A 15,912-nucleotide genomic window follows, 5' to 3' on the forward strand; every position below is an offset into this window, starting at 1 on the left:
AGCTCCAGGGATGAGGCCGAGCTCCTCAAGGCAAGCTCCAGGGACGAGGTGGAGCTCCTCAAGGCAAGCTCCAGGGATGAGGCCGAGCTCCTCAAGGCAAGCTCCAGGGACGAGGTGGAGCTCCTCAAGGCGAGCTGCAGGGACGAGGCCGAGCTCCTCAAGGCGAGCTCCAGGGACGAGGCGGAGCTCCTCAAGCCGAGCTCCAGGGATGAGGCCGAGCTCCTTAAGCCGAGCTCCAGGGATGAGGCTGAGCTCCTCAAGCCGACCTGCAGGACCGAGGCCGAGCTGCAGGGCTGAGTGGCCAAGTGCTTGGCCTTGGCCCAGCAGCTTGGCCACTTGGCCACTCTTCCCTGCAGCTCGGCCCTGCAGCTTGGCCGCTCGGCCTTGGCCTTGCAGATCGGCTGCTCGGCCGCTCGGCCTCAGCTCAGCCGCTTGGCTGCTGGGCCCTGCAGCTCGGCCACTCGGCCTCGTCCCCGCAGCTCGGCTGCTTGGCTGCTCGGCCTTGGCTCAGCCACTCAGCCTCGGACCCACAGCTCGGCTGCTCAGCCTTGTGGCCGCTCGGCATCGGCCCCACAGCTCGGCTGCTTTGCTGCTCGGCCTTGGCTCCACAGCTAGGCAGCTCGGCTGCTCGGCCACTCGGCCTCAGCTCGGCCACTTGGCCGCTGGGCCCTGCAGTTTGGCCGCTCGGCCTTGTCCCCGCAGCTCAGCTGCATGGCCGCTTGGCCTCGGCCCTGCAGCTCGGAGGCTCAGCTGCTCGACCTTGGCACCGAAGGTCGGACGCTTGGCCTCGGCTCGACTGCTCGGCCTCAGACGTGCGGCTCGACCGCTCGGCCTCAGACGTGCAGCTCGGCCGTTCGGCCTCGACTCCGCAGCTTGGCCGCTGGGCCGCTTGGCCTTGGCCCGCAGCTTGGCCGCTCAGCTGCTCGGCCACTCAGTGTCGGCTCGGCTCTTGGCCTCGGCACTGCAGCTCATCCGCTCAGCCTCGGCCCTGCAGCTCAGCCGCTCAGCCTTGGCCCTGCAGCTCGGCGGCTTGGCCACTCAGCCTTGGCACCGCAGGTCGGCCGCTCGGCCTCGGCTTGACCACTTGGCCACTCAGCCTCAGACCCGCAGCTCGGCCGCTCGGCCCCTCGGCCTCAACTCCGAGCTTGGCCACTCGGCCGTTTGGCCTCGGCCCCGCAGCTTGGCCACTCGGCCTCGACCCCGCAGCTCAGCCGCTCGGCCACTCAGTGTCGGCTTGGCCGCTCGGCTGCTCGGCTTTGGCCCCACAGCTCAGCTGCTTGGCCGCTCGGCTGTGCAGTTCGGCAGCTCAGCCTCTTGGCCGCTAGGCCTTGCAGCTCCACCCCTCGTCCGAGCTGCAGGGCCGAGCACCGAGCGGCCGAGCTGCAGGGCCGAGGCTGAGTGGCCGAGCAGCCGAGCTGCAGGGTCTGGCACACACAGGCGAGGTCCCCGTTTGGGCTCGTGTCCAGCAAACTCAGGCGAGGTCCACATTTGGGCTGGCGTCCGGCATACAAAGGCGAGGTCCTCATTTGGGCTGGCATCCGGCATACACAGGCGAGGTCCTGGGATACTGCGCCTGTGCGTGCCGGACACCAGCCCGAAGTGGGACTGTGCCTGCGTGTGCTGGACGCCAGCCCGAAGGGGGACCTCGCCTGTGTGTGCCGGACACCAGCCTAAACAGGTCGTTGTTTGTTTGTGGCAGATGCCAGCCCGAATGGGACCTTGCCTGTTTATGACGGATGCGAGCCCGCAGGGGACCTCACCTGTGTGTGGCAGATGAGAGCCCACAGGGGACCTCGCCTTTGTGTGTGGCGGACACCAGCCCGAATGGGACCTCCCCTGGTTGTTGTGCCGGATGCCAGCCCGCAGGGGACCTCGCCTGTTTGGGGCACACCGATGGCGGGTTGCCAGAAGGCAAAGCAGGGTCATAGCAGAGTTTTCCTTTTGGGGGATGGGCTCAGCTGTCTCCTGCTCAAATTTCTGTTATGTAGCAATGGGGACGGTAGCTTTCTTTTGATTTCTTGAAGAACAAGAGGATGATGGAGCACGTTACAAGAGCATGATCATTTTCTCTTCCTTTGGCAGTACAGGCACCCAAGGCCAGCCCACATTAAAGGAAGAGCACGAGGATATCTGTGTTGACAGTCAGCAGAGGAAGGAAGCTTCTTTTGGAGGCTGAGGTGATGAAGCAGAGTCCTTAATTGTTGTGTTTGATTTTCAACATGGGTGCGGGGAGGGCCTGGGACATGCAAAACATGGTCCCGGACAGGGGAGCTGTCTATTACATGGGAGGCTGTGAGAGATGTCATGGACACCACTGGACTGGCATCCTGTAAGGATGGTTTCACATGTTTTCTTGTTTAGAGGCCAACCTTGGCTTTGCGCTGTAAAATAAAGTCTGCCAGGCCGGTGCCAGCTTGGTGGCAGCATCTGCCCACAGCAGTGCCAACCTGGTGGTGGTGTCTGCCCATGCCTGTGCCAGGTTGCTGGCTGTGTCTGGCTTGTGAGGGTTGGGGTAACTGGCCCCCTGTTCCCCATGGGCTCCAGCTGTGGCCCGGGGCAGCACAGGTGGGACCCATGAGGTGAGGATGGGGCTGGGCCCAGGGTTTAAAAAGGGCTGAGGATGGGGGCTGGCCCTGCTGTGCTGAGGGGCTCTAAGTGGGGAGGGGGTTGCCCAGGCATGCCTGCCTGTGGGAGCTGGCTGAGGAGTGAAATGAAGGGGCTTCCCCAGGCAGCTGCCTCCAGCAAGGAACAGCCGGTCCCCACAGCCGGGAAGGATCCCTCCCTGCCGTCCCCGACAGAGCGCACCACCAGCACAATTTTTTTCTGTCTACTTTTACCCAGCTGTCTAACCCTATTTTTTTATTATTTCCAGACTTTCCTGTGTCATGTTGCTTTTGAATTTTTTTCTCTATCTACTTGTATCCAGTTCACTGTCTTTATTTTCTATTTCATGCTAGTCTGTGCCATACCCTGTCCCTTTTAAAATTTTGCTTCTGTGTCTTTGTTTATGTAGTTTGCTGTCCCTATATTTTATTGTTTTCTTCCTTTAAGGCCTTTGTTTTTCAATTTTTTTCTATGCCTACTTTTATCTAGTTTACTATCCCTATTTTTAAATTTTTTCTCCTCTGCCTTGTACCCTTTTGCTTTTTCAGTTTTATTTCTATGTTGACTATTAATCGAGCTGTCTGTCCCTGTTTTTTTAATTGTCTTTCTTGTCACATACCCTGTTGCTTCTTAAATTTTCTTTCTGTCTTTTATTTTTTTCTCTTCTCTCCATTCATCCTGAGGCTTTAGAGGGTCTCCTCGGCATGCTATTATTTCTGAAGTGTAATTTGTACCCCTCTCGCTTTGTAAGAACATCTCCTCCCTCTTCCTCAGAGCAGTCTTTTTGTCCTCTCCTCCATCTTGCTCACCTCCAGTGGGTCAGTGTCTCCCTTGTGACATCCGTGCTCTGTTCAAATCCCCTCCCCAGTACCTTTGTGTCCTCAAGCTGCCTTCTGTCTCTCTGGCTGTCTCGGCACCCCTCTGTTTCTGTCACGACGCTTCCTGTGAGCGCCCTTGTGTTGCATGGCCATCCTTTAGTTCTGCAGCAGGCTTTGTATCTTATTCAGAGACAACTCTTCCTCAGGCTTTCATTTTCCCTCAGAGCACTCTTGCCTTCCGTCCGCCGTGTCGGATGCCTCTGTTCGGTCCCTGGTTTCCTGAGGACATCTCTACTCTGTTCAGATCCCCTCCTGAGTACCTCATTGTGTCAGCAATCCTGTGTTTGACTCGTTGTCCACGTTTCCCCCGGAGCCCCCTCGTTCCTGTCACGACGCCTCCCGAGACTGTCCTTGTGCCCCACGGCACCCTTCGAGCTCTGCAGCCCTCTTTGTGTCTCTCTCTTATTTGGACAGAGCCCCTCCTCAGGCTTTCGTTGTGCCCCACAGCTCCCTTACCTTATTCACTGCCATCTAGGATGTCTCCATTCAGTCGCTCATCCCCTGAGGACATTGCGGGGACACCCTCTTGGGTTTTGCATTGCGTGCCAGAGCCGCCTTCTGTCACTCACTCTCGGCACCCTTCTTCTGCCGTCACCGTGCCTCCTTAAGGCTGTCCTCGTGCCCCACGGCCCTCTGTAGCTCTGTAGCGCAATTTGCACCCTTCTTGCTCCTGAGAACCATTCCCGATGACATCTTTCATCTCCAGAACGCTCATGTTGTCCTCTGTGCTAGCTAGGACACCTCTGTTCAGTCCCTGGTCCCCTGAGGACATCTGTAGTCTGTTCAAATCCCCTCTGGACTTTTTTGTTGTGTCCTTGAGCCTTCTTGTGTCTGTCCCTCTCAGAAGCCCTCTGCTACTGTCACGATGCCTTCCAAGCAGCTCACTTTTAGCTCTGTAAGCCCCCTTTGGACTAGCATTGTTGCAATCGCACCTCTCCTAAGATCTCCGTTCCCAAAAAAGAGTGTTCTTGTTCCTTTCTATGCCATCTAGGATGCCTGCCCAGCTCCAGGGACGAGGCTGCAGCTCAGCCGCTCAGCCTAGGCCCCACAACTTGGCCCTGCCCCTCGGCCTCAGCCCTCGCACACACATGCACACAAAACCAGAGAACCTTTCACTCACGAAAATACCTAGAGATGGAGTTAATGAGAAGACAGGAGACTCTGCTGATCAGGCACAGGGCATGGCCAGACAATCCTTCTGACCAGCAACCTATTTGCATGCCACCAGCCCTTTTTATCCCCTTGTCCCTCTCTTTTCTGATGCTTGTTCCTCCCCAAACTCCTCCGATACCTCCCCTTCCCCACCTCTGGTTCCTCCCGTAAACATACCATAGTACATCCTGTGCGGTCCCCACGTGCGTCCCATATCCTTAGCCAGCAACCTTTCTCAGGCTGTGTGGTGATCCGGAAAGCCGCTCCCGTCTACTGGTTGTGACGAGCGTCGCCCCGTAGCATGGGGCTGATGGCTCTGCAGGGACAGCTCTGGGAGGAGCCAGGGCAGGGAATCTGTTTCTCTGGCTGGGTCACTGGGGTGCCTTACCTGGCACAGTGCCTCCGTGTGACTTGGAGATAATGGAGACAAGCTTTTTTTCACATAACCTAGCAGGGAACCACACTTAAAGCTTTGGAAAAATGCTCTAAAACTAGAATTGTCCAATGACCTTAGTAGTTTGATTTGTTTGTAGGATAATCCTATCAGAGGCATCAACTTGAAGACAGCTGCTTGACCCATTTTGTTGATTTCGGTCGTGTTGTTTTAAGGGAGAATGTACAGAAGGGGCCGAGGAGGTGTGACAAGAAGAAAGGAAAGAGCAAGTAAGTTGTGAGAGAGGGGAAAAACCTAAGTGCTTTGAGTGACTGAAGGTGCTAAGGGCTAAGAGATTTTTGGGTTAGGTATGCACATATGAAGGTCTGGGTGGGAATAGCGCACAAACAATAGTAAAATACAGTAATGGAACCCAAGATTGCTCCTCATTCTGGGCCTGTGCATGCACCCTTGCTCTTGCAGATGCAGACACGCTGGAGCTGCGGGGAGGCAGGCACGTGAGCCTGCCTGAAAGCATGCTTTGGGCGTGGGGTCCCTCGGCTGAGTCGGTGCCAGTTAGTGGGGGGAGAGCCCTGTGTGTTGGGCAGGTGAGGGGCGAGTGAGGCTGGAGCGTGGCAAGGGCTGGTCTGGGCTGTTTGGCCTGGGGCAAGCGTGGACAGAGGGGACAGAGAGGAGGATCTGAAGGAATACGGGTTGTGAGCTCTTCATTCGCAACAAGGTCACTGAGGGGCAACCACGTACAGTACTCGAGATAAGGGTGAAGGTCTGGGGCCAGCACAAACGGTGCTGAGAGAGGGAGTTTCCATAGGGTCTGGTGGTGGCTGCAGGCTGCTTCCCATCAGCCACAGTGAGCCCCATGGCATGCTGCAGAGCCCTTTTGGTGTGCACCAATTTGTATTTGGCTGTGCCCTGGAGCCCTCTGAACTCCTGAATTCATATTTCAGGTTCCCCCCAAGTCCTTCTGTGTGTCCCAAGGCCCTGTGTTTGTCATACAGTATGCCACAATACTTCCTGTTTAGCTTTCCTCCCATCCCAGAGTTTTGCCAGTGCTTTTTTGGTGCGCTCTCGGGTCAACTGTTTCCCTCTCTGTAAGGCCCAGGCCCCCCCCCTTCACCTGTCTGTGCCCTCAGAGTCCTATGTTTTCCTTGTCACCTGCTGATGGCTTCCTCCCACCCCACCGTTGCACTCCAGAGCTCTCCCTTTGTTCTCATCCCCTTTTCTCTTCCTGTGCAGCCCAGGACTCTCCCTTTAGCTTTTGGCAAGCTGCCCTCAGGAGCTGGGGCACCCCTCTGCTGTCCCGGCCACCACAGCTGTCCCCAGTGGGGCCAAGGGCAATAGCCTATGTTTCTGTGGGATGCAGCTCTGGGCCCGGGGCCTGGGGCTGACAAGCCTCTGGAGTGGCCAGCAGGGCTGATGGCTATGGTGCCTGTGTCCCCCGGGCTGCAGCTGGGGGCTGTGGGCTGCTGAGCTGGGCTACTGCCATGAGTGTGGTGTTCACATCACCCCATGAGGGTAGGTCCAGGACAACACAGCCAGTGCTGAGCAATACAGGCTGGGACCAGGACTGAGACTGCAAGCACAGAACAGGTGAATGGGGCTGTGGGGGTCCCTGCGACCGGGAACATCCCAGGGAAGGTGACCCAAAGGGGGAGGTGGGGCTGGGGCAACAGCGACCAGGTCCAGGAAGACCCGCACTAGGGCCAAGGAGCGGAGGGTGCGGCGCCGGGGTCGTGGGAGGCCCAGAAGCCGAGGGGATGGGGGAAAGCTGATGCACTGGGACAGGGGGGAGGCCGCACAGGGACATGCGGGTCTGCCTGAGCACTGGGGCTCACCGGGGGGTAGGGGTAGTGCTGGGGAAGCACCTGGGTTGGGGTCCTGCAAAAGGGTGGTCCCGACGAAAGTCCCGCCACAAAGCCTCCCCCCCGATGCGTGTGGGGAGGGTGGAGTGGGGTGGTGGTGGAGCGCTTCCAGGTCGTGCGGAGACGTGGGCAGCGCTGGAGGGGTGCGGGGCAGCTGGGGAAGCATCGGACCCGAAGCGGAGCCGGTGGTGGTGCTGGGAATCGTGGCCCTGCGAGCCGGCCTCCGCAGGCTCCCGTGGGTGCTGGTGAGGGGAGGAGGGCGTACGGGATGGTGTCCCCACAGGGTTAAACCCCAGGGAAGGCAGCAGCCCGCAGCATGCTGGGAGCTGTAGTCCTGGGGTAACCAGCGTGTGGTCGGGCACGTTGGTCGCAGGGCATGCCGGGAGATGTAGTCTTTCGGCAGGGAGCTTCCAGACAGCCCCGCTGCCCTGTGCAGCACGCTGGGGTGCGTACTCGCCTCATGCTGGCCTCCAGGTACCTGCCGGGGCTGGCAGCCGTCTGCCGGCAGGGACTGGCCTCGGGCACGTGGCACGGTGGGCCGCGCACCCGCGCTCACTGCTGCCATCTGGCGGAGGAAACGCGGTACTGCAGGTCCGGCACCGCGCATGTGCGGGGGGGTGCCGCCGTGCTCACTGTTGCTGCCGTCCACCGGTAACGGCAAGGCGGTGCTGCGGTGCCTGCGAAGCGCCGCCGCCGCGCTCGATGCTGCCTCCTGGTAAGGAAATGCCGCTGCCGCTGCCCCACGTGCACGCTGCCGATGGGCGCTCAGTGCGCGAAGCGCAGGACTGCAGCGCCGGTGCCGCCCTTGGGCCCGCGCCGCCCGCCGGGTGCTTGCTGCTGCCGGTTCTGCGGCACGGTCGCAGCGCGTACTGCAGCGCTGGCACCGCACAGGGGCGCAGCAGCGCTGCTGCTTCTGCTGCTGCCGCGGTGCTGCCACCCGGCGTTTGGACACCGGCCCTGGCACCTCCGGCACGCCATAGGTGGCTGGCGCATGCGTGGTGCCCGGGAGCGGCATGGTGGCGCGCTGGGCGCGGGTCTTGGTGGTGGCGGGTGTTCTGGGGCACCAGTAAGGCGAGTGAGCCCCTTTGGCGGGCACGGGGGTGTCTTCTGCCTGCTGGCTGCGGGACGGGAAGCCTCCAACTGCCCGCTGCGGCAGGCTGCCGGTGTGCTGGAGGCGAGCTGGTTCAGGGCAGCCCCAGGGAGTTGCCCGAGAGCTGAGAGAAGGGAAGAGTGGAAGAAGGCGGACACCCCCCCAGGCGCAGATGCCGGGCGTCTCCCCAGTTCCAGAGCTCCCCCTGAGCCTCCCCTGGCCCCACTTGCCCTCCCCGCACAGCTGCCCCCAGCTCCAGCCCCTCCCCTGAAGCCTGTCCCATAGCCCCAGGTCGCCCCCAAGCCAGTGGCAAGCTGGCCTTCCGTGTGTCTCCAGAAGCTCCTGCGGAAGGAGAGGCTTCAGCCAGGGGCGGTCTGCAGTAATGACAGTGGCTGCTTCTTCTTTCCCTCTCCCAGAGGCTGCGCTGAGGCCGCGGTTGTCCCTTCCTCCCCTGGGGCTGCCGGTGACGGCACCCGCCTCAGGCTTGCGTGGGTTGTCTGTGCCTGGCCTCGCTCTCCTCGCGGCGTGGGGGCGAAAAGGGACGGGCGGAGCGCTTGCTGACTGTGGACAGGAGCTGCGGCGGCTGAAGCTGGAGAGGCCAGAGAAGGGTAAAGAAGAAGAAATCGAAGGCCGGCCAGCCGGCAGCTGCCTCCCGCTGCAGGCAAGAGAGAGCCTGCCTCTCCGGGTGAGGAAGGATCCCTCCTTGTAGTCCGCAGCAGGCCAGGCTGCCAGCGTGCACCGCAGGGTCTGTATGCGTAACCCAGAGCGTGGTCTTGCTCCCTGTCCCTGTCTGACAATCTGTGTCCTGCTCCTTGTCCTTCTTTTTCCCCTCTCTCTATCGTCCCCCATCCTTCTTCCTGTCTTTTTTATCTTTCTGTCCTTCTGCCCCGACGCTTCTTTCTCCACCTCTGTCCTCTCACTGACCCTCTGCCCTGTCTCCGTTTTTTCCTTTCTCTCCTTCTCTGTCCTGCTCCGTGGCCCTTTTTTCTCTTCCTCTGCCTCTGTCCTCTAGCCCATGGCTTTTTTTTCCTTTTTCCTTCTTGGTCTCTTTGTACAAATCTGACCCTTTCTTTATTGCCCAATCCCTTTGTCCTGTTCCCTGTCATTTTTCTCTCTTTCTGTCTGTATGTCCTGTGCCCTGTCGCCATCATGTCCCTCTGTTCTTCTTCCTCTCCTTTCCCCCCCATCTCTCTATTGCTCTGTCCTGCTCACTGACCCTGCATTTTCTTGCTCCATCTCTCTGCAGGGCTCCTTGTCCCTATTGTTTTTGATTTCTCTACCTCTCTGACCTTTTCTTTTGGCCTTTCATTCTCTGGCGGCACCTCAGTCTTCTCCCTTGTCTTACTTTTCTCTTTCCAGTCCTCTGTCCTGCTCCCCATCCCGCTATGAAATAGGGGTGGGCACAGGCTCTGTTCTCTTGGGACTGGCGGGGGAAAAAGCAGCCCTGGGCCAAGCGCTGTCCTGGGGTTTGTCGGGGGGTTTTGGGGCTGAGCCCGTGTACGAGCAGGGGGAGTAGGGGCAGCCCCATGCGGCTCTCAGGTGCTGCTTTTTGGGGCTGAGCCCGTGTACGAGCAGGGGGAGTAGGGGCAGCCCCATGCGGCTCTCAGGTGCTGCTTGTTGGGGCTGGGCAGCCTCTGCTGCTCCCGGCACAGGTCGGGCAGTGGCGGCCCGGGGGGCTCCTGCGGTGCCGGGCGGGTGCCGGTGGCCGGAGGAGCGGGGAAGGGCCGCGGCTGCGGCTGGCAGGGGTTCCTGGAGGCAGCTGGGCCCGGCTCCCCACGGGGGTGCTTTGGGCTGCGGGGGTTTGGGGTGCGGGCCCGGCCCCCCAAACCGGTGCTGGAGAAAGCAAGCCGGAAGCAGCCGTAATAAAGCGATGCCCTGCCTGTGCTGGTGCGGCCCCACAGAGGTGTGGGGCCGGGCCCTCCGCAGCGCCCAAGCGCTCCCCAAAACTGCGTGTGTGGCCCTGGGGGTGCAGGGCTGTCGGGTGGCTCCGCTCCCCCCACCCCGCAGCATCACGCATGGGGACTGCAAAGGGGTCGGAAAGCAGAGAGGGTGAGCTGGTTTGGGGCCTGAACATGGAGAGCAGGTCTTGCGTTCCCGGGCCTTGAAAAGAGGCTCACGCGACTGATTTTGGGGCTCAGAAACAGCTTGAGTCACGCGTTTTCAGGACCTGCCAGAGGTGACCAAGTGGTTTGTTTTTGGGCTGAGGAGCAGAGGTGAAGTGCTGCATTTTTGGGCCTCGAGAACAGGCTGAGCAGGTGGGTTTGTGGGCTCAGAAATGGGAGCTGGTTTGGGGGCCCAAAGCAGAAGCCAGTTTGGCTGTTTGGGCAGGGGGGTGGGAGGGCATTGGGGGCTGCGGGGGAAAGCGGAGGGTGGGCAGGGTGCACAGACCCTCCCTGGAGGTGGGGGTCTGGTTGCGTCGGACCCCAAAGTTCGGGAGGCCGGCATGCCCCGGGCCAGACTCAAGGTCTGAGGTGGTCTCTGGGGGGGAAGGGTGCTTTTCAGACCCTGCACGCCCTCTTGGAGCCCAGCTCTTCTTTGTATGCTGCTGAGAATAGTTCTTAAGTACTTAATCATACAAACTAATTAATCGGTATTTCCACAGCGTACAGCTGTGATGTTTAATAGTAATATTTAAGTTCTGACAGTGACTGCTTTCCGACCTTGTCCAAAGCCCAGGCTGTTGCAAATAGCTGGAGCTGGTAAGGAGAAGGAGCTGAAATGAAGCGGAGCTTTGGTGCAGAGCTGGAGCTTCAGCTAGCCAGAACTGTGGCAAGGAGGAGCTGGAAGGAGATGGGGTGTCCGCTGTGTGGAGCATGTCTTAGCCAGAGGCAAGGTTACCTGTGGCTGTAATGAGTGGGAGCTGCCATGAGCTGGAGCGCCTGTTCGCCGGAGCATCCGTTGGCCGGACTGCGCTCCCAGCAGGGCTGCAGAGCGGCCGGGCGCAGGCAGGGCTGTCCCCAGCAAGCGGCTCTGAGCAGCAGGGAGGTGAGTGGTCCTTCTGGCAGCGGGGAGCCTGGCCTCTTCCCTCAGGTCCACGCCCTGCACCTCTCCCTGCATGGAGGGTGTCTCCCAGTCCCGTTCCTGGGGGTGGAAGTGAGGTGGGGGTGCCCCGGCTCTCCTGGGGCAGCCCCGCTGCGAGGGGGCGCGGGCGAGGCGGCCGCACGAGGCGGCGGTGTCTCCCTGGTACCTGGCAAAGGGGAGAGGGGCTGGTTGGTTGGAGCTCTCGGGGTGCACGGCCTGGCCCCGCAGGGCCCCTCTGGCAGAACCCTCCCCTGTGTTTTCCCCGTTGGCTAGGTGTGACAAACAGGATCATTTTTTGCCTCCTCTTTTCCCAGTGTCACCTTCTGCGTCACGTGAAGAAAATCCTGCGTGGTGGATCCCGCTTGCTGCTCAGGTAATGGCGCGTATGGGGCTGGGGGAGCGGGGAGAAACCTTTGCGAGTTCAGGGACGCTACAGATACTCCACGTGAAACCCAGAGAAAAGGCAAATCTGCTGCCAGTGCAGAAAAGCTGATGAAAACTTGCGGTTAACAGAGCGTGCCTCGTTCCTGAATTGGTCCCTTGGCAGTTACGAATGTTTTCCTTTTGGGTAAAAGAATGAACTTTCATCTAGGAGAAATGAAGAGCTGCCTGTTACCTTCTTCAGGGTCAAGTGTTTCTCTTCTGTTTGTTCAGACTAATTTTATGGGCAAGTTGGAAAGAGCCTCTTATTTTTATATGCACAACTACATTTTTAGTAATCTGTGGTGTCAGTATAGTTAATTTTTGAGCACCTAGAGGCCAGTAAAAATAGAATGAGTGAAATGTGATGGAAACTGACATTTCAACTTGATTTTTATTCAATTTTTTTTTTCATTAGAGTGTTGATGGCATGCTGTGCTGTGCGTGTGTGTTACGTGGAGCCTTCAGTCTAGGAGTTTTATGTAAAAAAATGTTCTGAAGCTGTCGCTGCTGTGGGATTGCAAGTGGTGTTTCTAGGTTTTTTGGGGTTCTAGTTATGGATCGCTTCTACTGTGGCGAAGTGTCAAGATATGGTTTTCAGTGTAAAGCTTCAGAAACTACATCCACTGAAATCAGCGTAGGTGAAACTGATCTTGCACGTGCAGCTGTGCTCGCGGGGATGCTCAGTGGCTCCTCATCAAAACAGCAAGGGGCGTGTGGCCATCTGGAGGGTTGTGCTCTGGGTTTGAGGGCGTGCCGTCTTTTTGCTGTTGGAAGACGGGCTAGAGCGTGTGACTGTTAAATGTTAGGGCAGTCAAAAGCTGGGAGGGACCCTAGGCAGGTTTGGTGGCACAACTGCAGTTTGAGAAGGACTTGACCGTTTGGAGAAACGGCCTGCAAAAAATAACTCCTTTTTTGCAAGGAGGCAGTTCACAAGGACAGATGGGTTGCTGTGCTCTTTAACAAAAATGCTCAACTTGGGACGTATGGGGTGAGGAAGTCTTGACTGTCTGTAGCTTCGGAAAATGTACGTAGGTATGTGTGTGTGTGTCACCTGCGTGTATCTATGAAAGTGGTTCTAGTGAAACCAAAGCTGCCCATGAGTCAAAAAAAGGCACGGTTGTCTAAAAACTGCAAAAGCTCTAGCGGCCTGTGTCATCAACTGTACCAAAGATGATGCAAAACACTTTTTCCTCCACTCAGTTGTAGTCTTCACCAACCTTCACAAAAAAAGGAAGCTTTAGATTCCTACCCAGCTTTATGCTAAAGGTTTTTTTCCCTCTCTCAGCAGAACGTCAGCTGCCACCATTTTGCCGTGGTTGCCCTTTCTTCTGCCAGGAAAGTACAAGACAGACGGAAAGCATCTGTAGTGGTCTGCAAGTACACGGTATGTGTACGATGTGTGCCTGCGTTTTTCCTAAGGTACTTGTAGCGTGGACTTTAAAGTTAACATGAAGAATGTGCCAACTCTCCTTCTATATTTTTTCTGTGAAGTATTTCAACACAAATACTACAAATAGAATAAGGCGTGTTCTGGAGCATGCCTATGCAAAGCTGACTTCCCTCCGTTTCTTTTCTCTTCCTGAAAGCGTAATCTTCTGTTTCTGTGCGCTTACTATTAAATGATACTGTGAAAATAATTTTGTACTAAAAGAGGAGAGAAACTGTTGGTAAGAGTTCAGCTGTTCAGAAGAAAGAGCCTTTGTTTTCATGGTAAAAGCTTTCTGCTTTTTCAGTCAGTAAGTTTTTAAAATATCTTCTAGCAGTACTTGAAAAACCTTACTGCGATCCTAGCATCTGTACTAAAAGCCATCAAGGTCAAAGAAGAGACGTGGACAAAACGGGACAAATGGGTGTCGATTCTATGTGTTTTCCAGGCTTTCCCAAGAAGCTTTAGCAGCCTTGTAAGTACCGCCAATGAGTCCTGATGTGGTTTTGGCGAGTTACTGCTTCAATAAGGTCCTTTTTCCTGAAGCTACAGTGTGTAATTTTTTGACTTCAGTTGGAAAGAGATTTTCCCAACTGGAAATCCTTCTCACTCAGAGAAGTTGCATTTGATGAACTTCCCATCAGAGCGGCTGCACGTGCCAGCAGAAGTCATCAGCAACAAGACTTTTCACTCTCTTTAAAAAAAAAAAAAAAGTCAATTTTCTTCCAGGGGCCCAAGCCCAGCACGTCTTCCAAAAGTTGATGGCATCACTGGTCTTTGGTTCTCAGTCGTAACAGCCGAGATATGATAAAAAGGCGTTCCTCCGCATGCTTCAGTACAGCCAAAAGCATTAGCAAATCTGCCAGTCCCTTTTGGTAGCCTGATGTATTGCAGCACTGGGGATTTGACACCCCCCCCCCCCCCCCCCCGCCCCCAGTGAAACCATCTGAGACCATCTGAGGGATCTCTTATCTCACTGACTTTTCTATCATAACTGAAACTTTAAACAGAAGTTAAAATTGCGTAATTTACAAAGTGACTGGCACTGTTTAAACTGTAACTGCCCAATAGCTGTGGCATACAACTTATGAGGTGTATTTAAGCAGTTAGATATTTGTTCTCCATGTTTAAAGAGAGAGGCAACTGAATGTTACGGGGTTTTCCCCAATATTTTGACAGAGTGCTCTGCAGTACTTTATTTCTGCCTCTCTTTCCATGGCGTGTTTCCCTGGTGCTTCAGTAGCGTCTCTCTTGGGCAGCGCAGCTGGGCAGATGTCCCTCCTAGTTACATAACACCCCCCCGCCCCCCCAGTCCCATTACAACCGTGCATTTTGGAGATGATAGATGATTTAATGGTATCCCAGCTGTGCAAGTTAAATGAATGCAAAAGGAAACTCAAATGCTTCTATAGTGTAAGTATTGTTATTGGATGTATATAAACATACGCCCACCTTTTTAGTGTAGAGTGAATTACTGAGATTTGTTCTTTATTTTCCATGTTACTCTCTAAAGTTTTACACTTCACTTTCAGCTTTCTTGACCGAGCAAGCAAGATGTGCAGCAGCAGCGCGAGGGCTGTAGCCGTTGTGGTGGATCTGTAAGCATAGATTCTGATGATGGTCCGACCTTGTCCTGCAGCCTCACAGGTTAATCTCCCTGCAGCAGTGCTGGAAGGAAGGGATGAGACATTTTCCAACACCAGCAAGAGCGTTCACTTTTAGGTGAAGAAGGTGTACAAAATCCCATCACTTGGTCTTAATAGTGATTTGAAGCGTTGCAGTCACTGTAGCTGTTAAAGCATGCGCTGTATCTCGAGCGGACCTGTTTCCCTAGAGTCCTCCTTTAGCTCAACTACTCTCCTATCCCTTATTCTGACTGAATTCCTGTACTTTCTGCTGTGCTGTTTTTTTCATGTGCTGAAATGGAATTTGGGATTTTTGTTTTTCAGCGGTCTTGCTGTAAGCGTCTGGTGGTGCTCCCTAGATCCCCCCGGCCAGGTTTCCCTGTGGGTCGTTAAGCATGCTGAGGGTCAGGGGCCAGCCCTGTGCCTGGAGGCTCCTGGCTCTGTCTCCAGCGGGTGCCCCGCAGGTGCGGCAGCGAGGGCTGTGTGGTGGGGAGAGCCTGGGGCCGAGAGGGACCGGGGCCATTTGTTGCCCTGGGGAGCCCGTCGCAGCACGGGAACGGAGGGGGAAGATGGCGGAGCAGAGGCCGAGCAAGAGACTTGGCACCATCCTTGGGCATGCTCCCCTATGCTGTGGGGCGGCTGCCAGGCTGCGGGACAGGGGCTGGGGGGGCTGCAACTGTTTGGGGGGCAGCCCCCCCTTTATTTTTCTAGCAGAGCTCCCCTTTTTTGGTGGGGCATGTACATATGTAAATGGCATTATTAAAGTAAGGAGCTGGCAGTTGGGGCAGTTTCCCTTGTTTTTTTTGTCTTTTGGGTGTGACTAAGAAGGGGGGAGGCTGGGGAGTGATGATGTCATTTGGGGCACCCCAGTGTCACTGGGGGGGATGATGATGCGGCAGAGGAGCAGGTTGAGTGGGGGGAGGGGGGCATCACGGTACAGTTCACCCCCCCCTGCCACCAAAAGGGGCGGTGACAGCCCCAAAATGCCTGAAAATCCGTGGGGGAGGGATTAAATAATGAAAAACTGTAAATATGGTTGTGAGGCATTGAAGCAGAGAAAAATCTCTCATTTTTATATATATATATTGAAAAAATTTATTTATATATATGTAAAAAGATTTTAAAATAAACCCCTCTGTCTACTATATTATATAAAGGATTTTAGAATAGGAAAATATCTAAATCGATATATAGGGTTATAAAATAGAAAAATAACTCATATATATGAATTAAAAAAAGGAGTTTAAAATGCATAAAAAGATGATGTTTATGAAGGAATTTTAAATGGAAACAAGACATAGAGCTCTCCCCAGCTGCAGTACCGACCTTTGTGCAGCGGGAGGCAGCAGCGAGCACGAAAAAAAAAATTGCGCCACTGCGCATGAGCGGCTCCTGCGCTGCAGTACGGGCGTTTGTTCACCAGGCGGCAGCAGCGAGCAC

General features: G+C 56.1%; 1 long non-coding RNA gene across 2 annotated transcripts; it reads left to right on the top strand.

Moving 5' to 3' along the window:
* The first annotated feature begins 12,475 nt into the window (after positions 1–12,475).
* Positions 12,476–14,795, top strand: LOC142403807 (uncharacterized). Of its 2 annotated transcripts, XR_012773688.1 has the most exons (3): positions 12,476–12,805; positions 13,182–13,322; positions 14,380–14,795. It is a non-coding gene; the product is annotated as an uncharacterized LOC142403807 (long non-coding RNA). The 2 variants fall into 2 exon arrangements; XR_012773687.1 differs by lacking the exon at positions 12,476–12,805 and having other exon boundaries at positions 12,847–13,322.
* Positions 14,796–15,912: the final 1,117 nt, after the last annotated feature.

Source organism: Mycteria americana, unplaced genomic scaffold (genome assembly GCF_035582795.1).
Source record: "Mycteria americana isolate JAX WOST 10 ecotype Jacksonville Zoo and Gardens unplaced genomic scaffold, USCA_MyAme_1.0 Scaffold_43, whole genome shotgun sequence".
Taxonomy (NCBI): domain Eukaryota; kingdom Metazoa; phylum Chordata; class Aves; order Ciconiiformes; family Ciconiidae; genus Mycteria; species Mycteria americana.